This window comes from Oncorhynchus gorbuscha, linkage group LG13, assembly GCF_021184085.1.
Source record: "Oncorhynchus gorbuscha isolate QuinsamMale2020 ecotype Even-year linkage group LG13, OgorEven_v1.0, whole genome shotgun sequence".
Taxonomy (NCBI): domain Eukaryota; kingdom Metazoa; phylum Chordata; class Actinopteri; order Salmoniformes; family Salmonidae; genus Oncorhynchus; species Oncorhynchus gorbuscha.
Window position 1 is genome coordinate 58336352 of NC_060185.1, and position 24321 is coordinate 58360672.

At 42.0% G+C, this 24321-nt stretch overlaps 1 protein-coding gene across 1 annotated transcript in view; it reads left to right on the forward strand.

Annotated features, from left to right (window-relative positions):
- The first annotated feature begins 4466 nt into the window (after nt 1–4466).
- The window catches only part of LOC123993196 (X-linked interleukin-1 receptor accessory protein-like 2), a 319699-nt gene continuing 299844 nt past the window's right edge, over nt 4467–24321 (forward strand). The window contains exon 1 of the mRNA XM_046295081.1: nt 4467–5249. The gene's annotated coding sequence lies outside the window, so the exon portion shown is untranslated. The remainder of the gene's footprint in view (nt 5250–24321) is intronic.

A 24321-nucleotide genomic window follows, 5' to 3' on the forward strand; every position in this document is an offset into this window, starting at 1 on the left:
AAAATCGACAAACCTCAGATTTCCCACTTCCTGTTTGGACTTTTTTTCAGGTTTTTGCCTGCCATATGAGTTCTGTTATACTCACAGACATCATTCAAACAGTTTAGAGAGTTCAGAGTGTTTTCTATCCAAATATACTAATAATATGCATATATTAGCAACTGGGATTGAGGAGCAGGCAGTTTACTCTACTCAGTTGACTCTTTACCTTATTCATCCAAGCTACTCAATACTGCCCCCAGCCATAAGTCTTTTTAAAGAAGCAATAAAACTGGCCATCTTTAGACAAGTTGAGTATCTTGAGCATCAGCATTTGTGGGTTTGATTACAGGCTCAAAAGAAACTGAAGATCTTGTACATCGCTGTGTACTGCTCCCTTCACAGAACAGCCCCACCTGCCCTGAATGACAGGTCGCCACTGGTTACAGCCTTATTCTAAAATGGAATCATTTGTTTTGTTTCTCATCAATCAGGAATAAGACATGTTCTGTCTCCTACAAATGAATGTATTTTGGTGCAAAAAGTGCAAATCAATCCCAGAACAACAGCAAAGGACCTTGTGAAGCTGCAGGAGGGAACAGGTACAAAAGTATCTATGTCCACAGTAAAATAAGTCCTGTATCGACATAACCTGAAAGGCCGCTCAGCAAGTAAGAAGCCACTGCTCCAGAACCTCCATAAAAAACAGACTATGGTTTGCAACTGCACATGGGGACAAAGATCGTACTTTTTGGAGACATGTCCTCTGGTCTGATGAAAGCTAAATATAACTGTTTGGCCATAATGACCATCGTTATGTTTGGAGAAAATAGGTGGAGGCTTGCAGGCTTGCAAGTTGAAGACACCATCCCAACCGTGAAGCACAGGGAAATCAGTCAGGAAGTTAAAGCGTGGTCGCAAATGGGTCTTCCAAATGGACAATGACCACAAGCATACTTCCAAAGTTGTGGCAAAATGGCTTAAGGACAACAAAGTCAAGGTATTGGAGTGGCCATCACAAAGTCCTGACCTCAATCCTATAGAAAATATGTGGGCAGAACTGAAAAAGTGTGTGTGAGCAAGGATGCCCACAAACCTTACTCAGTTACACCAGCTCTGTCAGGAGGAATGGGCCAAAATTAACCCAACTTATTGTGGGAAGCTTTGTGGAAGGCTACCCGAAATGTTTGACCCAAGTCAAACAATTTAAAGGCAATTCTACCAAATACTAATTGAGTGTATGTCAACTTCTGACCACTGGGAGTGTGATAAAAATAAATAAAAGCTGAAGTAAAAAATTCTCTCTACTATTATTCTGACATTTCACATTCTTAAAATAAAGTGGTGAACCTAACTGACCTAAGACAGGGAATTCTTACTACGATTAAATGTCAGGAGTTGTGAAAATCTGAGTTTAAATGTATTTGGCTAAGGTGTATGTAAACTTCCGACTTCAACTGTATATTAAAAGGCCTGATTGGTGGAGTGCTGCAGAGATGGTTGTCCTTCTGGAAGGTTCCAGCTCTAGGAAGAGTCTTGGTGGTTCCCAACATCTTCCATTTAAGAATGGTGGAGGCCACATTTCTTAGTACCCTTCCTGTGACTCGACACTTTCCTGTCTCGGAGTTCTACAGACAATTCCTTCAAGCTCATGGTTTGGTTTTTACTCAGACATGCACTGTCAACTGTGGGACTTTATATAGACATGTGTGGGCCTTTTCAAATCATGCCCAATCAATAGAGTTTACCACAGGTGTACCACCAAGTTGTAGAAACATCTCAAGTATGATCAATGGGCACAGGAGTCTCAAAGGTTCAAAGAGCCTTGAATCTTCTGAGGCCTGAGGAATGCGTGAAGTGGAGGAAGATATGGTTATAGACTATAAGTGCCAGGGAGAAACAGCTGACCCATTCTGTATTAGCTTTTAAAATAACAGTTCTCCAATAGCTTAGCATGGTACTCAGATTCCAAGAAGCAGCAGTTCACCAGCACTCCCTGAAAGAGGTTAATATTCGTATTCTTAAAGGCTCTGCTAACCAGCACAGCTCCTTTTGCTGTTACCACCCTGGAGTTTTCACTACATCTTTAAGTTGTGTGAACCCAACATGTCAGTGGTCTGGATGAGTGTGGCACAGCAGAGCAGTCTAGAACCAGTGCCAAGTGATAGAGAGGGTGAGAAGAGATTTGTCTGCCAGACCTAAACGTCTTATCCTTGTATAACATATTCCTAATCTGATTTCTTGGTGCTTGTAATGCTGGCACTGTATCAGCATGTTTAATCACTTGGTGACACATGAACATGGAGGAAATAGATTATTATGGAATACAATCAACACAGCATACAATCAAAGCTACCCTGAAAAATGTCCCTCCCCTGAATAATACAACACTATTTGAATGAGGGGAAACAAGCTATCTATTAACAGCAGTGTCCTTACATGGCTGCTTGTCTAGCTCCAGCTTCTCCCATGGGCAGCCTCCAGGTGATGTCAGGCCAGGCCTCCACACAGCAGTCAGCCTAACATGTCCACCATGACTGTGGCGTCTTCAGCCCTCACTGTAGCCCTCACCGTTCTGTACTGTACACACCACTGACAGTGAAATTAGTGTCATAAATATTTCATGATGTGCTTGTCTTAGCCCTATTGATTCCAACTGCAGGCAGCAAACTCCCTTTGAAAATCTTTCCCTGGACGCAAGCCTGTCTGCCGCGTAGCTGTCAAATCTGACCACACACAGAAACACATACACACACGCACTAGACGAGTGGATAATGTGGTTTTGCAGAGTGCGTGCGTGTGTGTGCATGCATGTGTGTGTGCATGTGTCTGTGTGACCAGATTCATGCAGCCCACCAGCATGATGGTTGTCACTCTTGAATGATTAATCACATAGTATAGTGTTCAGGGAGGGAAGGCCCTCCCATCGTTCTCCTCTAAATTTAGTTTTATTTCAATGAAAAAGGCCTCCATTTTCGCAATCGACAGTGGCCAAGGCTCCTTTCACTAGCTCTTTTTCTTTCCTCAGCAGCAGTGGCTGAAACCAGTTTCAGCTGGACATAAGCTATACGTTTTATTGAGTTTCAATTGGCTGTCACAGATATCAAGCTCACGCAGTTCTCATCACCTCACACATTAAATTAACAGAGGACGGTCCAGTCGGCAAATACATTTTAATTGCACATATCCGTGGCAGTTATATCAGACCCGACACAGATCGTGCCACACCACGTGCCACACCACCGTGCCACACCGTGCCATGCCGCCTGTCAGCAGGACAGCAAGTCATGTGCAGAGGTGAGAGAGCACTCATACAGCTACCTCTGTACTGTGTACATGACTGCCTCCCTACGCCCACTCTGTGAGATGGGCTTCATGGCTGCTCTGAGTTTTTGTCCATCAGCTTAATGAAAAGGTATTTGTTATGTACTGTTCAACTCTAAGTGTATGTTACTAAAAATATTCTGTCTGAATAACAGACAAGCACATGCAGTGCAGTGAAATCAAACTACTCAGTGATCATATAGTTCATCTGTCAGGTAATGTACAGGAAATTCAGTAGAGTAACAGATCATACTACAATGGCATACATACTTTAGATGCGGAACATGCTGGTGAAAATCCTTAAAAACGCTCAAAGTATTTACTTGTGAGTGAAGTTATCTAAAGGTGCAAATTGAGCAAATCTATAGTTTTAGATAAGAAGATCAGACCACACAAACACCTCCTAACTCATTGCATTATTAATTACTTCAACAAAAGAAAACATATCACCATTGTTAGTGAAGAGAGCTTCTACATTCAGCCAATGTGGCTCAGCCTACTCTGGAACAGAACTTAATTAATAAAATGTTGTGAATTCTTAGAGCATGATTGATTGTATCTAAACATTTGACTTGTAGCTGTAACTGGCCACACTGGCTTGTTGCTCCCACACTGAGCTTTGATGTGATATGTGTATTGGCAACATTGACATATTAAGTGTATCATCATAATCCTCCTTCATGTTTTGGAGTTTATAGTCATTATCATAATGTCATTGAGATTGTTGTGCATCACTTTTCCTGATCAGAGACCCCCCCCCCAACCCTATGAGTTGTTGACATCATAGAATGTCATAGGCTACATTGTGCACTTTTAATTCATACAAGTCTATGAATGTATGTGCCTTGTGTTCTGTGCAGTGAGGTATGACTGCTATTTAGGTTGAGTCCTAAATCATATTTTTTTCCAATTCGCTTCCAATGTTCCTTTTCTCTTCATCTTATTGCCTGGTTGCTTTAACTTTCACTTTTTTTGTGTCTTCATGATGGGACAATTTTTGTTGTTGTATTATGGCGATATATTCTAGGTCTGTTACTGTGTTAACACTCAAATCTCTCTCTCTGGTGTTTTAGGCACGTCATCCCTCACCGCCACAAGGAGGCGATAGGGGGGATATATTTTTCAAAACCAACGCACCTTAAAATATATTTAGGCATATACTCTTGGTCTAGCCTGTTTCAGTAGTCCGTCTAATTTAAAATGCTGTCTTGAAATCAAGAGTTCGAGTTCATCGAATCTTCCCTTGAGTCAATCAACAGCACTTGACGAGCTATCTGTTTCCCCACAGACGCGTGGGACTGAAGAACTGCGTCCTCGCGGAGACAGCCGGCTGTCACTGTCTCTAGATGCGTGTTGAAGGAGCGCGCGGGAGGGGTCTGGAATCGAACTCTTGATGCGAGAGATCATCATCGATTGCTGGAGTCTGCAAAGGCACTCCATCCAGCACAACACAAATCAGATGTGGAGCTTTTCCAATGCAATATGAGTGACTCAACTCATGAGGGGTGAGACAGCACTGGGGAAGGTGTAGAACAGGGGAGGACAGAGAACCGTTTTGCAACCCCTTGGTGTTTACGAGCCCAGGATTCCGGGAAATGGAAGTTATTTTTGGCCATCTAAAGTAGAGCGAATCTTCAACATTCCGTCGGACAAGGGGCAGGAAGAGCCGAAGTAACTCAGATGAGTTAATTGCAGCCTTCTGTCGACTAATGTTGCCAATCGAATATCCTTGAAATAGTCTGAGGAATCCGTCCTCACAGACGTAAGAAAATACTGTCTTGTGCTCGAACAATTTAATTTCAAACGTTGTGAGCTGATTTGAACTGGAGAGACCGTGAATTATGCTCTAATACATTTTGAAAACAAACTCAAACATAGTGGAAATACTTTATTGAAACAAGCCTCGATTGATAATCTGCTTCTTTTGAACGGATTATCAACATCAGGTGAGTGCCAACCTGAACCTGAATAATACAAAATGTGCATCTAAGTGTGTGTTATTGCGCGCCCGTGCGCGCGTAATGCTGTAGAAGTTATGAGAATTAGAAAATAGACCATGGAAGTAAAGTGATTGCTCTTGCACGTCCTGTAGATTCCTTATTTAAAAACCTATTGCATTGCGTTGTTAATTTGTAAAAGTGGTCCCAACATAGATATGGTGATTGTTTAATTTCGTTTTAGCACCACCGCATGCATGCAGGCTGGTGTTGTGTATGTATGGCGGAGGTGTTGTCGATGCAGGTTGAGGCTGCATGAGGCGGTGGGTTTAATTATTGTGGTCGTTTAACGATAGGGCGCACATCAATCGTTTCACCCAGAGATACGGTCTCCCGGTGAAGCAGGCTGTCTGGCCACATTGATTTATACAATAAAGTAACTCCATAGATCAGATTCCGGACTGAAGATCGACTGCAGCCAGACGCTTAACTGTCACTTTCAGCGCGGCTGCCCATCCTTTACCTCTGCTGGGAGGTGGGGAGAGAGAGGAGAGGAAACGGATTAACAGCAAATAGATTACCACAAACAAACTATAGATGCGCTCGGCTCCTGAGGTTCATTTGTGCAATGTTCACCGTGTAAGCAAATATTTTATGCACACCTGGAGTGTGGTTGGACAACTTTACCTTCCCTCTGGTGACATGACAGTCACCTCTGTGATTTGCCTATATATTTGTGAGGGACATAAACTATGGTCTAACTATATGAAGAGTTTATTTTAAAAATGCTTCTGTATATCCACCAATTTTTCACATTCTGTTTTTTCACAAGAAATGATTGCTTATGGGTATCATGTATGTGTAAAATATTACTGTTCTTAGATTTTTTATTCATAGTATATGAAAATGTTTTAGTTTTTTTGCAAAACGCTATACACTTCTAATAATGAGTTGCACCCCATTTTGCCCTCAGAACAGCCTCAATTTGTCTGGGCATGAACTCTACAAGGCGTCGAAAGCATTCCACAAGGATACTGGTCCATGTTGAGTCCAATGCTTCCCACAGTTGTGTCAAGTTGGCTGGGTGTTATTTGAGTGGTGGACCATTCTTGATACACACGGGAAACTGCTGAGCGTTAAAAATCCAGCAGCGTTGCAGTTCTTGACACACTCAAACTGGTGTGCCTGTCACATACTACTATACCCCGTTCAAAGGCACTTAAATATTTGGTATTTCCCATTCACCCTCTGAGTGGCACATATACACAATCCATGTCACAATTGTCTCAAAACCTTCTTTAACCCCAGCTCGGGGGTTTGAACTCGCAACCTTCCGGTTACTAGTCCAACGCTCTAACCACTAGGCTAACCATCCTGTATATTTAACTGTGATGTGTGGTTGTCTCACCTAGCTATCTTAAGATCAATGCACATACTGTAAGTCACTCTGGATAGGAGCATCTGCTAAATGACTAAAATGTCAAATTTAATTGTTTTGCATGTAGATATATTAATCTATTGAATCATTTTAACTAATTTTAAAAACAATATTGATGTCACAAATGTAACATTTGGAGCTAGAAACACAAGCATTTCGCTGCATCTACGATAACTATTTTGACATTGTAGAATAATAGTGAAGACATCAAAACTATGAAATAACACATATGGAATTATGTAGTAACCAAAAAAGTATTAAAGAAATCAAAACATATTTTATAGTTGAGATTCTTCAGATTCAACCATTTGCCTTGTGACAGCTTTGCACACTCTTGGCATTCTGTCAACCAGCTTCACCTGAAATGCTTTCCCAATACTCTTGAAGGAGTTCCCACATATGCTGAGCACTTGTTGGCTGATTTTCCTTCACTCTGTGGTCCAAGTCTTCCCAAACCACCTCACAATTGGTTTGAGGACAGGTAATTATGGAGGCCAGGTCATCTGATGCATTACTACACCACTCTCCTTCTTGGTAAAATAGCTCTTACACAGCCTGGAGGTGTGTTGGGTCATTGTCCTGTTGAAAAACAAATTATACTCCCACTAAGAGCAAACCAGATGGGATGGTGTATCACTGTAGAATGCAGTGGTAGCCATGCTACATTCATTTCTCTACACGTGCAATAACATCTGTTAAACAGGTGTATGTGACCAATAAGATTTGATTTGATAAGTGTGCCTTGAATTCTAAACAAATAATTGACAAATCAAATCAAATCAAACCAAATTTTATTTGTCACATACACATGGTTAGCAGATGTTAATGCGAGTGTAGCGAACTGCTTGTGCTTTTAGTTCCGACAATGCAGTGATAACCAACAAGTAATCTAACTAACAATTCCAAAACTACTGTCTTATACACAGTGTAAGGGGATAAGGAATATGTACATAAGGATATATGAATGAGTGATGGTACAGAGCAGCATACAGTAGATGGTATCGAGTACAGTATATACATATGAGATGAGTGTGTAGACAAAGTAAACAAAGTGGCATAGTTAAAGTGGCTAGTGATACATGTATTACATAAGGATGCAGTCGATGATGTAGAGTACAGTATATATGCATATGAGATGAATAATGTAGGGTAAGTAACATTATATAAGGTAGCATTGTTTAAAGTGGCTAGTGATATATTTACATCATTTCCCATCAATTCCCATTATTAAAATGGCTGGAGTTGGGTCAGTGTCAATGACAGTGTGTTGGCAGCAGCCACTCAATGTTAGTGGTGGCTGTTTAACAGTCTGATGGCCTTGAGATAGAAGCTGTTTTTCAGTCTCTCGGTCCCAGCTTTGATGCACCTGTACTGACCTCGCCTTCTGGATGATAGCGGGGTGAACAGGCAGTGGTTCGGGTGGTAGATGTCCTTGATGATCTTTATGGCCTTCCTGTAACATCGGGTGGTGTAGGTGTCCTGGAGGGCAGGTAGTTTGCCCCCGGTGATGCGTTGTGCAGTCCTCACTACCCTCTGGAGAGCCTTATGGTTGAGGGCGGAGCAGTTTCCGTACCAGGCGGTGATACAGCCCGCCAGGATGCTCTCGATTGTGCATCTGTAGAAGTTTGTGAGTGCTTTTGGTGACAAGCCAAATTTCTTCAGCCTCCTGAGGTTGAAGAGGCGCTGCTGCGCCTTCTTCACGACGCTGTCAGTGTGAGTGGACCAATTCAGTTTGTCTGTGATGTGTATGCCGAGGAACTTAAAACTAGCTACCCTCTCCACTACTGTTCCATCGATGTGGATAGGGGGGTGTTCCCTCTGCTGTTTCCTGAAGTCCACAATCATCTCCTTAGTTTTGTTGACGTTGAGTGTGAGGTTATTTTCCTGACACCACACTCCGAGGGCCCTCACCTCCTCCCTGTAGGCCGTCTCGTCGTTGTTCGTAATCAAGCCTACCACTGTTGTGTCGTCCGCAAACTTGATGATTGAGATGGAGGCGTGCGTGGCCACGCAGTCGTGAGTGAACAGGGAGTACAGGAGAGGGCTCAGAACGCACCCTTGTGGGGCCCCCGTGTTGAGGATCAGCGGGGAGGAGATGTTGTTGCCTACCCTCACCACCTGGGGGCTGCCCGTCAGGAAGTCCAGTACCCAGTTGCACAGGGCGGGGTCAAGACCCAGGGTCTCGAGCTTGATGACGAGCTTGGAGGGTACTATGGTGTTGAATGCCGAGCTGTAGTCGATGAACAGCATTCTCACATATGTATTCCTCTTGTCCAGGTGGGTTAGGGCAGTGTGCAGTGTGGTTGAGATTGCATCGTCTGTGGACCTATTTGGGCGGTAAGCAAATTGGAGTGGGTCTAGGGTGTCAGGTAGGGTGGAGGTGATATGGTCCTTGACTAGTCTCTCAAAGCACTTCATGATGACGGAAGTGAGTGCTACGGGGCGGTAGTCGTTTAGCCCAGTTACCTTGGCTTTCTTGGGAACAGGAACAATGGTGGCGCTCTTGAAGCATGTGGGAACAGCAGACTGGTATAGGGATTGGTATAGGGATTGATTGAATATGTCCGTAAACACACCGGCCAGCTGGTCTGCGCATGCTCTGAGGGCGCGGCTGGGGATGCCGTCTGGACCTGCAGCCTTGCAGGTCCAGACAGTGTCACCAGCAAAGCACCCGCACACCATCACACTTCCTTCTCCATGCTTCACAGTGGGAACCACACATGCGGAGGTCATCCGTTCACCTACAATGCGTCTCACAAAGACACAGCGGTTGAAACCAAAAATCTAAAATTTGGACTTATCAGAGCAAAGGACAGATTTCCACCGGTCTAATGTCAATTGCTTGTGTTTCTTGGTCCAAGCAAGTCTCTTCTTCTTATTGGTGTCCTTTAGTAATGGTTTCTTTGCAGCAATTCGACCAGGAAGGCCTGATTTATGCAGTCTCCTCTGAACAGTTGATGTTGAGATGTGTCTGTTACTTGAACTCTGTAAAGCATTTATTTTGGCTGCAATTTCTGAGGCTGGTACCTCTAATGAGCTTATCCTCTGCAGCAGAGGTAACTCTGGGTCTTCCTTTCCTGTGGCGGTCCTCATGGTTTTTGCAAATACACTTGAAGAAACTTTCAAAGCTCTTAACATTTTGGGGATTGACTGACTTTCATGTCTTAAACAACTTATTAGGGCTGCAATCCCGTAAACGGGATGATCTGACAACAGCCAGTGAAAGTGCAGGGCGCCAAATTCAAAATGACAGAAATCTCATAATTAAAATTCCTCAAACATACATGTATCTTATACCGTTTTAAAGGTAATAGTGTTGTTAATCCCACCACAGTGTCCAATTTCAAATAGGCTTTACGGCGAAAGCACCAGAAATGGACTTCATGTTACACAATACATGTATGTTTTGTTTGATAAAGTTCATATTTATATCAGAAAATCTGAGTTTACATTGGCGCGTTACGTTCACTAGTTCCAAAAACGATGTGCATAGCCACATCGATTCAACAGAAATACTCATCATACATGTAGATCATAATACAAGTTATACACATGGAATTATAGATATACCTCTCCTTAATGCAACTGCTGTGTCAGATTTAAACAAAAACTTTACGGAAAAAGCAAACCATGCAATGATCTGAGACGGCGCTCAGAAAATTAATCAAATTAGCAACCATTTTGGAGTCAACAGAAACCAGAAATTACATGATAAATATTCCCTTACCTTTGATGATCTTCATCAGAATGCACTCCCAGGAATCACAGTTCCACAATAAATGCTTGATTTGTTCGATAATGTCTGTTATTTATACCCAAGTAGCTACTTTTGTTAGCGTTAGGTACACATATCCAAACACTTGTGCGTTTGGACAAAAACTTTGGACAAAAACTTCAAAAAGTTATATTACAAGGTTGAAGAAACATTTCAAACTAAGTATAGAATCAATCATTAGGATGTTTTTATCATAAATCTTCAATAAAGTTCTAACTGGAGAATTCCTTTGTGTCAACAGAAGCAAGTCGATTTCATGTGGAATGTGGATGACCAGGAAATGGCTCTCTGCCAGTTAACTTACATTTACATTTAAGTCATTTAGCAGACGCTCTTATCCAGAGCGACTTACAAATTGACTCATTCAGCTCTTATTCAATCCCACAACACAGCAGAAGCCTCATTCAAGTTTCTAAAGATGGTTGACATCTAGTGGGAGCCGTAGGAAGTGCAACTTCATTCATATCCCAATGTGAATTCAATAGGGCCTGGGTTAAAAATATACCAACCTCCAGATTTCTCACTTCCTGTTTGGATTTCTTCTCAGGTTCTTGCCTGCCATTTGAGTTCTGTTATACTCACAAGCATCATTCAAACAGTTTTAGAAACTTCAGAGGGTTTACCATCCAATACTAATAATATTATGCATATATTCACAACTGAGCCTGAGGATCAGGCCGTTTACTCTGGGCACCTTTCATCCAAGCTACTCAATACTGCCCCTGCAGACATATGAAGTAATGATTAACTGTAGTTCCTCTTTGCTTATTTGAGCTGTTCTTGCCATAATATTTACTTTGTGTTCTACCAAATAGGCCTATCTTTGGTACACCACCCCTACCTTGTCACAACACAACTGATTGGCTCAAACTCAATAAGAATGAAATAAATTAACTAAACAAGTCACCCCTGTTAATTGAAATGCATTCAAGGTGACTATCCCATGAAGCTGGTTGAGAGAATGCCAAGTGTGTGCAAAGTCATCAAGGCAAAGGGTGGCTACTTTGAAGATAGATTAAATATATTTACATTTGTTTAACACTTTTTTGGTTACTACATGATTTCATATGTGTTTTTTCATCATTTTGATGTCTTCACTATTATTCTATAGGGTCGAAAATAGTACAAATGAAGGAAACCCCTTGAATAAGTAGGTGTGTACAAACTTTTTATCTGAACTGTATAGCATTTTGCAAAAACACGTGATTATTTCTCTCTGAAATAAAACTTTCAAGTGATAGATTTTAAACAAATACATATCTGTCATTGAACAAATACAGTTGAAGTCTGAGGTTTGCATACACTTAGATTGGAGTCATTAAAACTCAAATTTCTTGTTAACAAACTATAGCTTTGGCAGGTCGGTTAGGGACATCTACTTTGTGCATGACACAAGTAATTTTTCCAACAATTGTTTACAGACAGATTATTTCACTTATAATTCACTGGATCACAATAACAGTGGGTCAGAAGTTTACATTCACTAAGTTTACTGTGCCTTTAAACAGCTTGGAAAATTCCAGAAAAATATGTCATGGCTTTAGAAGCTTCTGATAGGCTAATTGGCATTATTTGAGTCAATTGGAGGTGTACATGTGGATGTATTTCAAGGCCTTACCTTCAAACTCAGTGGCTCTTTGCTTGACATCATGGGGAAACCAAACGAAATCAGCCAAGACCTCACAACAAAAAAATTGTAGACCCCCACAAGTCTAGTTCATCCTTGGGACCAATTTCCAAACACCTGAAGGTACCACGTTCAGCTGTACAAACAATAGTACGCCAGTATAAACACCATGGGACCATGCAGCTGTCATACCGCTCAGGACGGAGACTCATTCTGTCTCCTAGAGATGAATGTACTTTGGTGCGAAAAGTGCAAGTCAATCCCAGAACAACAGCAAAGGACCTTGTGAAGATGCTGGAGGAAACCGGTACAAAAGTATCTATATCCCCAGTAAAACACGTTTATATCAACATAACCTGAAGGGCCACTCAGCAAGGAAGAAGCCACTGCTCCAGACTGCGGTTTGCAACTGCACATTGGGACAAAGATTGTACTTTTTGGAGAAATGTCCTCTGGTCTGATGAAAGCAAAATGGAACTGTTTGGCCATAATGACCATCGTCATGTTTGGAGGGAAAAGGGGTAGGCTTGCAAGCTGAAGAACACCATTTCAACCATGAAACACAGGGGTGGCAGCATCATGTTGTGTTGCTTTGCTGCAGGAGGGACTGGTGCCCTTCACAATATAGATGACACCATGAGGTGGGAAAATATGTAGATATATTGAAGCAACATCTCAAGACATAAGTAAGTTAAATCGTTGGTTGCAAATGGGTCTTCCAAATGGACAATGACCCCAAGCATACTTCCAAAGTTGTGGCAAAATGGCTTAAGGACAACAAAGTCAAGGTATTGGAGTGGCCAGCACAAAGCCCTGACCTCAATTCCGTAGAAAAATTGTGGGCAGAACTGAAAAAGTGTGTGTGAGCAAGGACGCCCACAAACCTGACTCAGTTACACCAGCTCTGTCAGGAGGAATGGGCCACAATTCACCCAAGTTATTGTGGGAAGCTTGTGGAAGGCTACCCAAAACTATTTGACGTTAGGTAAACAATTTAAAGGCAATGCTACCCAATACTAATTGAGTGTATGTAAACTTCTGACCCACTGGAAATGTGATGAAAGAAATTCCTGATATTTCACATTCTTAAAATGAAGTGGTGATCCTTACTGACCTAAAACAGGGCATTTTACTAGGATTAAATGTCAGAAATTGTGAAAAACTGAGTTTAAAATGTATTTGACTAAGGTGTATGTAAACTTCTGACTTCAACTATATATATTTATAATAATAATAATATATGCCATTTAGCAGACGCTTTTATCCAAAGCGACTTACAGTCATGTGTGCATACATTCTACGTATGGGTGGTCCCGGGGATCGAACCCACTACCCTGGCGTTACAAGCGCCATGCTCTACCAACTGAGCTACAGAAGGACCATATTTACACCTGTATGTCGTTGTTTTCATCTCTATTAGAATCGCCGGTCCAGCTACTGCAGTCAATTCATCAGAGTCTCTCGTTAACTTCCCCAGAAGTCACAATTTCTTTCCTATTTGTCGCTTTCTCCGAGGTTCTGGACAGTGTCCGTTGTTATGGACACGTCAGATGGTCGTCGCATAGATAGAAGCTTCTGTGGTTGTCGGTATTCTCATACTAGATTTACGTCATTTCCAGCTGCAGACTAGTAATTCTAAGTCTAGGATTTTACTCTTATTCTGTAGTGATCGATAGTCTCATAGTTTAACCATTTCCAGCCGTGTAGCCAACACTACACGCTGTCTGTTTTCCTGGGCCTATAGAGTTGTATTCTGAACCATTTCAATATATAGCATCAGATCCATGTTTTCTAGTCTAATGTACATTTTATCAGGAGTGGGTTTTCTACACTTCTGAGAAAAGGGTGGTCCAAAGAAGCCGACGTAATATCTATTCTCTCGTGAGCGTGGCCAATTAACTTTATATGAAACCCCATATTTTCTCATTTAGAAGGTTAACATCACATCTTTTCACAAATGGTTTCATGTTTAATCACATACGTTTCACAATATTTAGATGTAAACCCCATAATTTAAGAAGTGTACACAACCAAAGACAAAGTATTGAGAGTTTCCTGTCCTTCATGAGATCACCATATGAAACACACTCGTCATGACTGTCCCTTAAGTGTCCACGGACCACTCCCACATTATTTTTAAAAAATGTAAAATCGAAGTATTTTTTAAATTATTCAAACGTTTAATGTCCATGGGTTTCTCTGTGTTCCACAGTTTACATTCCCACCTCGAACACTACAGAGCATAGAGACAGCGTATTTTATCACTGCCATAAAACAGCCGACTTCCCGCTCTCCCCCTCTACGAGAGAGAGCACGCTGTAGAGCGGACCCACTGTAACCTGATCCTTCAGATCGTCACAGGAGAGTTATGACATATATTTGCTCCATAACTGACCGGGTACAAGACCTGCTGCCTGAATTTCCAGTGCCTTTCACATTGCTACAGGGGTTGCCATGAAGAATAGCTTTTCCAAGCAATGACATATCATAGTATAACCCCTTCTAGATGTCCATTTAGGTGTCAGGTGCACTGTATATTACCTATAATGAGTGGCTGACAAAGGCCTGGTGAAGGCCAAAGGCCTGGTGAAGGCAATCCAATAGTATGAGCAAATGGCGCCGAAGTAGATAGCTACCGTTTTACAATTCCGTAACAAATTGTGCTATTGTGTATGTTCTTTCACGTTATTTCTAAGTTATTTTGTACATAATGTTTCTGCCACCGTATCTTATCACCGAAAAGAGCTTCTAGATATCAGGACAGCATTTACTCACCCCATACAGGAGGAATACTTTTTCTTCAACAGGTCAAATGGGAGGGATTTACTTCAGACGCCCGACAGGGCCCTCATCCCCATCATTCACAGGAGAAAGAGACGGAGGTATCGTGGACAAAGATCCCAGTGTTTTGTTAGGATCCGTCGCTGAGAGGGTAATCTACCTTTACCATCGGTCCTATTACCAAACGTACAGTCAATCAATAATAAAATAGACAAACAACAATCACGTCTATTCTACTAATCGGACATTAAAAACTGTAATATCTTATGTTTCACTGAGTCGAGGCTGAACGACAACATGAGTAACATACAGCTGGCGGGTTGTAAGCTTTTTCCGTAGGATAGAACAGCAGCCTCTGGTAAGACAAGGGTGGCGGGCTATGTATATTTGTAAACAACAGCTAGTGCACAAAATCTAAGGAAGTCTCATGATTTTGCTCGCCTGAGGTAGAGTATCTCGTGATAAACTGTAGAGCATACTATTTACCAAAAGAGTTTTCATCTGTATTTTTCGTAGCTGTCTATTTACCACCACAAACCGATGCTGGCACTAAGACCGCACTCAATGAGCTGTATACGGACCATAAGTAAACAGGAAATGCTCATTCAGAGGCGGCGCTACTAGTGGCCCGGGGACTTTAATGCAGGAAAACTCAAATCAGTTTTACCATATTTCTACCAGCATGTTAATTGTTCAACCAGAGGGGAAAACAATTCTCTACTAAACCTTTACTCCACACACAGAGACTCCTGCTTACAAACAAAAGCTTAAGCCAATAAGAAAGTGGTCAGATGAAGCAGATGCTAAGCTACAGGACTGTTTTGCTAGCACAGACTGGCATATATTCCGGGATTCTTCCGATGGCATTGAGGAGTACACCACATCAGTCACTGGCTTCATCAATAGGTGCATAGATGATGTTGTCCCCACATTGACTGTATGTACATACCCCAACCAGAAGCCATGGATTACAGGCAACATCCGCACTGAGCTAAAGGGTAGAGCTGCCACTTTCAAGGAGCGGGTATCTAACCTCGAAGCTTATAAGAAATCCCACTATGCTCTACCAGACGAGCTAAATTACTTCTATGCTCGCTTCGAGGCAAGTAACACTGAAACATGCATGAGAGCATCAGCTGTTCCGGACGACTATGTGATCACACTTTCCGTAGCCACTTTCAGTCCCCTCCTGTACTCCCTGTTCACCAACGACTGCATGGCCAGGCACAACTCCAACACCATCATTAAGTTTGCAGACGACACAACAGTGGTAGGCCTGATCACCGACAACGACAAGACAGCCTATAGGGAGGAGGTCAGAGACCTGGCCGGGTGGTGCCAGAATAACAACCTATCCCTCAATGTAACCAAGATGAAGGAGATGATTGTGACTACAGGAAAAGGAGGACCGAGCACGCCCCCATTCTCATCGATGGGGCTGTGGTGGAATAGGTTGAGAGCTTCAAGTTCCTTGGTGTCCACATCACCAACAAACTAGAACCAGTCATGAAGAGGGCACAACAAAGCCTATTCCCCCTCAAGACACTAAAAAGATTTTGCATGGGTTCTGAGATCCTCAAAAGGTTCTATAAACTGCAAGATCGAGAGCATTCTGACTGGTTGTGTCCTGTTACGGTAATTGCTCGGCCTCCGACCATAAGACACTACAGAGGGTAGTACATCACTGGGGCTAAGATGCCTGCCATCCAGGACCTTTACACCAGGCCGTGTCAGAGGAAGGCCCTAAAAATGGTTCTACTACCACATGGCAAGCGGTACCCGAGTGCCTAATTACAGACTAATTACCAGGACGTGTAGTCCGAGCATGCGCTGACCAACTGGCAACTGTCTTCACTGACATTTTCAACTTCTTCCTGTATGAGTCTGTAGTACCAACATGTTTCAAGCAGACCACCATAGTCCATGTGCCCAAGAAAACTAAGGTGACCTGCCTGTGTAGCTCAGTTGGTGTCCTGTGTAGCGCAGTTGGTAGAGCATGGCGCTTGTAACGCCAGGGTAGTGGGTTCGATCCCCGGGACCACCCCTACGTAGAATGTATGCACACATGACTGTAAGTCGCTTTGGATAAAAGTGTCTGCTAAATGGCATATATTATTATTATTATTATTATTATTATTATTAAATGACTCCCGACCTGTAGCCCTCACGTCTGTAGCCATGAAGTGCTTTGAAAGGCTGGTCATGGCTCACTTAAAAACCATTATCCCAGAAACCCTAGATCCACTCCAATTTGCATACTGCCCCAACAGATCCACAGATAATGCAATCTCTATTGCACTCAACACTGCCCTTTCACAATGCTATTCATTGACTACAGCTCAGCTTTCAACACCATAATGCCCTCAAAGCTCATCACTAAGCTAAGGACCCTGGGACTTAACACCTCCCTCTGGAACTTGATCCTGGACTTCCTGACGTGCCGCCGTCAGGTGGTAAGGGTAGGTAACAACACATCTGCCACGCTGATCCTCCACACGGGGGCCCCTCAGGGGTGCGTGCTCAGTCCCCTCCTGTACTCCCTGTTCACTCATGACTGCATGGCCAGGCACGACTCCCAACACCATCATTAAGTTTTCCTGATCACCGACAACAACGAGACAGCCTATAGGGGGAAGGTCACAGACCTGGCCATGTGGTGCCAGGACAGCAACCTATCCCTCAATGTGATCAAGACAAAGGAGATGATTTTGGACAACAGGAAAAGGAAGACTGCGCACACCCCCATTCTCATCGACGGGGCTGTAGTGGAGCAGGTTGAGCACTTCAAGTTCCATGGTGTCCAAATCACCAACAAATTAATATGCTCCAAGCACACCAAGACAGTCATGAAGAGGGCACGACAAAACCTATTCCCCCTCAGGAGACTGAAAAGATTTGTCAATGGTCCTCAAATCATCAAAAGGTTCTACAGCTGCACCATCGAGAGCATCCTGATTGGTTGCATCACTGCCTGGTATGGCAACTGCTCCAACCGCAAGGCACTACAGAGGGTAGTGCGTACAGCCCAGTGTATCACTGTGGCCAAGCTTCCTGCCATCCAGGACCTCTATACCAGGTAATGTCAGGGGAAGGCCCTAAAAATTGTCAAAGACTCCATTCACCCTAGTCATAGACTGTTCTCTCTGCTACCGCACGGCAAGCAGTACCGGAGCACCAAGTCTAGGTCCAAGAGGCTTCTAAACAGCTTCTACCTCCATGCCATAAGATTCCTGAACATCTAATCAAATGGCTACCCAGACTATTTGCATTGACCCCCTCCCTTTTACGCTGCTGCTACTCTCTGTTTATTTTTTATGCGTAGACACTTTAATAACTCTACCTACATGTACATATTACCTAAATTACCTCAACTAACCTATGTTCCCGCACATGGACCCTGTATATAGTACCCCCTGTATATAGTCTCGCTATTGTTATTTTACTGCTGCTCTTTAATTATTTGTTACCTTCATTTATTTTATATGTAAAAAAAAATGTTTTTTCTTCAAACTGCGTTGTAGGCATTTCACTGTAAGGTCTATTGGCGCATGTGACAAATAACATTTGATTTGATTTGAAATAGTAATATTTTGTCATCTGATGAGTACATTCATTACATTATATGTGAGGATAAGTATGAAAAAAGGAATATTAATTCACTAAACTGCCTTGTCTGCATGAGCAACGTTATGCAAGGTTAAGCATATTTTCTGCCTCTTGTGTGAAAATGACAGCGTTACTTACTACCACATTGTGTTTCAAACTGAGAGTATGTATCATCGGAGATAAACACACATTGGTGCTCATGGAGCGAGGCCAACTTTAACACTTCCTCTGGGCACGATGTGCAAGTTCCAGTCTGGATTCCAGAAAGGTTATCTGAAGTTAATTTTTTTCTCTTCTCTGTGGGTGTTAGGTCAGTTTACTTCAGTTTAAGTACAAAATGTTATTTTGTAGGCCAAAGACAATAAGCAGTTTTGACATGAGCCGGGCAATGATGCTCACATCGCTGCCAAACCTTGTGCCCTCCTCAGATGAAATTTAGAGAGCTTTAAGCTGCCCGCGTGATAGATCCGGTGGTACCTGAACTCTATCAAGACTTTTAGCTCATATATCATCCAATTACCATGGCATGACATGTACCTACCAGGCATCCGTATAGATTACACATGAAGATTTAACATAGACCTATAGCCATCCCTGTAGATTAAGCAGGAAGAATCAACAGAGAGAAAAAGTAAAATATCGGACAGGAGTAATGAATATTTCAGCGTACAATGCCTAGGCAGTGAATATGAAGACATTGAGAACTCTATAACAACGCAGTGAATGCTGAAGCCTACTGCATACGAAGACATTGAGTCTGTGTCCTCAGGAGAGCGTTCCAGCACCCTGTACTGCAATGGTTTCTCCCAGTCTCTCCAACAATATCAGGCAAAACTGTGGCTAAATGAAAACAGATGGAGGCGCATATCCCCAAGTGGTAGCACGCTCGCCTTGCCTGTGACCATTTATCACCGTCAACCTGTTCGTCATAAAGACTTTACTTTTAAAGGGAGGGGAGAGCACAGCCCGGGCAAGATCACGGCTGAAATTCTAATTTATGAGGTTGAATTGAGCTCTTTGGGTTTTATCTCAAACCAGGTTGAAATTAGTTTCCGCCAATATGCTTTTTATGGTGTGTCAATGGGTAGCGGCCCCTAGTACAGTACCTGCACAGAGCACACTGCTACCTACTTGGGGCCTGCTGCTGTGCTGACATGCTTATATGCATAATAATTGAAATGTAGTTCTCATTAGGAATGAGCCTTTAAGCAGGATCAGAATTCAAACCAGGGCAAGTTGTGGATGAAGTTGTGTATGTAAACATAAATCACCCACCAAAGTGCTGAGGAATTACTCCTAGGTGAGCAGCCACTGCCCAGGAACATGGTAATAGCTTTAACCAGTGGCTCAATAGATTTTTTTTCACATGAATATTGTAATCAGGCATTTATAATTAAGTTTTACATGTGCAAATCCAGTTTTGAAGCATGCTTTATAAGATCACAGCAAAGAATAGTCCAAATCCAAAAGGGAGATTTTACTTAGCATTTAAATGGCCTGTGCTGTGGCGGAGACCGGGCGGGCACAGGCCAGTGTGTGGAAGATAAACATTTGGAGGGCAACATATTATTTCATGTGCAGCACTTTCTTTATGCTCATAGGGACAATGTGTCAATTGAATGAACTGAATCTGGACCTCTGGGAGAATTTGTTGCTGTGAAATTCACAATTAGAAAGGAATAGGGATACACCAATTCCAAATGTATATCATCCAAAATGATTTCATCAAGTTAATATAGTGATCTATATAATGAGCAATACCTATGGATTTCATAATAATATAATCACATTTTAAGGAAGGATTAAATCCATAGGTGTTGCTTCTATGGCTGTATTTCTTAAGCCTTTCCCTCTTCATGTCAGGTTTAATTATGTTGACATTTGGAATAAAGGGGAATATTAAATGTCGACAGTGGAGCCTTTATACTGTTTTTCTTCTTTAATTATGAATTGTATCATGACACTCTGTCAATAGGTAATAGAGAGAAGCAGCCCATCAATAATGGATAACTCGACACAAGTCATCAAAAACTCAGTGTGATGATGATTTGCAACCTTTTGAATCTGACACCAAGATGGAGGAGGCTGGGTTCTGGGTTGCCTGGCTGTTGGTCAGACGCAGCACAGCCACATCAGCAGTCCGGCCCGGCTCTCTAGGACTACATCTGATGAGAGAGATATGGCACAGCATGACACCTAAAGTTGCAGGCCACAAAGTTAATAGCTCCAACTCTGCAACAATGATCCCGGGCAAATGGAAGTCAGTCATTGCAGCCTATAAATAGGGTGGCTAGAGGTGCCACAGAAGGTCTACAGGAAAGCTGTCAATGAAAGGTATGCCATCTCAGGAAAAATCTTTCACCAGAGGCAGTCCGCTCTGAACCTGTGATAGGGCATTGTTGGACACCCACGCAGCCTCGCTTCTGACCCCACCGTTTCACACTATCGTCTACAGCAGGCCCCTAGAGAGTATTTGTGTGGAGTTTATATAGAATTCATTTAGTTGTCTTTGTACAGCCTTTAGAACATTCTAAGAATACCTGTTGTAAGGAAATACTAATATAAACATCCCATTTGCAGTGATTAACATCTGCAGCACAGTGCCAAATGGGTCATTAAAATGTACACGAATCGTGAAAACCGTGTGGCAGCAGATTTCATTGTAGTTGATCTGCATGTGCATATTCATTATAGATAAGTATGAGATATTCATGAGACATATGGCGCTTCCATATGGGAAAGACATGGCTAGAAAGATAATTGAAACAAGAGTAACAAATGTCTGTTGCATATACCATCGGCAGTATTTGTGTTCCTCCAGTAGAAAACAAACAAACAGGGTCACTTAGATGCACACGCAGGAACATGCAGTGCTATACACTAGCCTATGTAATTTTGAAAGGGAACCAAATTGGTTATCACCAGCTTTTCATTTAGAGCTCCATTTCATGGTTTTATCTATGGATTGGATGAAGAACAATCCTATCAGAGGCAGCATAGCGATGATAGTGTGGTTGACTGTTTAGTCTCCTCTCTTTCACCCACAAGATTTTTCTTTTTTTCTCTCCTTTTTGGTTTTGTGCTTTTGAAGCGGTTTTACACATCCTTCTCAAGCCTCCATCTGCTGTGTCTTTGGCTGTTTCTTCTCCTTCTTGGCTGACTCTAGGGTCGCTGAGGAACGGGGGAACAATCTGTGCAGCTCCACTCCAGTTGCCCAGCCCCTACAGGGAGACAGCTTACAGCAGGAACGTTCACCATGAATAATTCTCAAACACCTTCTCTCTCTCTCTCTCTCTCTCTCTCTCTCTCTCTCTCTCTCTCTCTCTCTCTCTCTCTCTCTCTCTCTCTCTCTCTCTCTCTCTCTGTCTCTCTGTCTCTCTGTCTCTCTCTCTCTCTTAAAGTGAGTACATTGTTAAATAGAGCATGGTACAGAGGAGTTATAACCAGCCAGGAACATACAGTCAGGTCCATAATTATTGGCACCCTTGATGAAGATGTGCAAAAAATACTGTATAAAATAATTCATGCAAATCCTGAGCTTTATTGCAATATATTGCATATATTGAATTTTTATATTGCATATAAAAAGGATGAAATTATATGAATTTATTTTAATACAATTTCTCAGAGAAAGAGGTTTTGTTTAACAAGTAATAAAACAAATCTCATAAGGACAGGGGTAAAAATGATTGGCACCCCTGTTTTCAGTACTCCAGCATCATTTGGGGTTTACTACCTTTTTATTTTGGGCATTTTTATTGTTCAGAAATGTGGTGGGTACTCTCCGTTCGCTGGACTTTATCCTGCTAACTGTTACAAATGTCCAAACTGAATTTGGTTAAAGGGCTCTTATGTACTCTGTGCCATTGTCTTGGAACGCCTTACAAAATACTTTTAAACTGGAAGAACTTGTCCCGATTGGTATTTTTAAATCACTGATGAATGATCTTGAGACTGATTCCCTGACCTGTCAATGTTTTTAACTTGCTGTTTTTGATTTTGTTTTACTCTTGTGAATTCTATGGTTTTTACTAGATTACTTTTAGTTTTTCATGTTGTTTGTCTGTCATTTTTGTAATGATTTGGTGCTGCCAATCTTGGCCAGGGCGCTCTTGAAAAAGAGATTTTAAATCTCAATGAGCCCTTCCTGGTTAAATAAAGGTGAAATAAAATAAAATAAATAGAAATCCTACTGTACCCTTGCTAGGATAACGACGCTAGAATTGTTTTCAATAAAAAAAAAAATTGGAAAACACATTGGGAGAGATCTTAGACCATTCATCCATACAGAATCTTTTCAGATCCTTGATATCCTTCGCCTGTGCTTATGGACTGCTCTCTTCAATTCAAACCCCAGGTTTTCAAAGGGGTTCAAATCCGTAGACTGAGATGGCCATTGCAAAATGTTGATGTTGTTGTCAATTAACCATTTATTTGTGGATTTTGATGTGCGCATGTATGCACAAACATTGATATAATAATAATCATATTGAAGTAAACCTGGAGTCATGTTGTGTGGTCCTCCCACTACGAATAGTTTTATTTTTGCGCACTAGATTTTTTTACAATACAAACAACAATATACAGAAATTATGTCTGCAGTTGAACCCCTCTCATAATTTTGACCCCTATCTTAGGTTATTTTTATCACTTGTTAAACAAAATCTCTTTCTCTGGGTAACTGTATTAGTATAAATAATATAATTTCCCATTTTATTTGAGCATACAATATAGCTCAGTATTTGTATTATTTATTTTATACAGTCTTTTTTTAAATCAAGGGTGCCAGTAATTATGGACCTGACTGTATATGCTACACATATCCATCTCTGCCTTGTGTGGGAGGTTGTTCAGTTTATACCTGCCACAGAACAGACACACAATTGCTGGGTAGTCTATGGTTCATGTTGAATATTTGCTAATGTGCACTGCTGCTGCCACCCACATTTTGTGCAGCTTCCGCTCTTCTCCATCTAGGTGCTCCGAGGCCACTCACTAAAGAGCCTGCCTATTGGCTGTGATTTCATCAGAAGTGGCTTAATGGTGCCATGATGTGTTCCTCCACTACCCTGTGTCACCTGGATACGCATGTCCAAGGCTGCCATTCACCGCACTGGAATCACTGCAGAGTGCACACAGGGCTACTCAAAGGAGATGATCACAGGGACTCAAGCCTCCTGGCTTAAACAGTCATTTTTCGAAAGGTTTCAAAGTAATTACAGCTGATTGTTCTCAGATACAAAAGGTGAGAGGCAGAAATGACAATAATCCAATTCAGTTGTTACTGAGATCCTTACTAATGAACTGATGATGAAAATGTCAGATGAATGCATTCTAATCTTCCCATTAATCTCATACTGCTAATACACAGAGTAGTGCACTTTAAAGCTGCATAAAACACATAGAAAGATGCAGATTTCTGCAGGGATTCAGGGAATGATGAGCAATAAAAGTAATTATGTCAGATCAGCAGCAAAACAATGGCCAAATACTGTATGTTTGCTGGTTGACTGACAGGGTGGTTGGGTGTTTAGTTGTGCCATTGGTGAGATTATTGCAAGCAACGCCATATAATTATTCCTGGCTACTAATCAAGAGATTGATGTGCAGCGGAATGCTTAGGCATTGATTTTCCTTTGTGTGTGAGCAGGCATGACTAGGACTGGGCTCACTGTGGCCTCACAGGTAACTGCACGAAGCTCTTTGTAATTTAACTCTGGAATGGGATGCCATTGGATTACAAGGATGCAAACCGATGTATGCCTTATAGCTATACCAATCACTACAACATGGGGCTTGTTTGCCCATAAACGCACCTCTTGTATGCTTGCCTTTTTAAATCTTCTTATTCCCT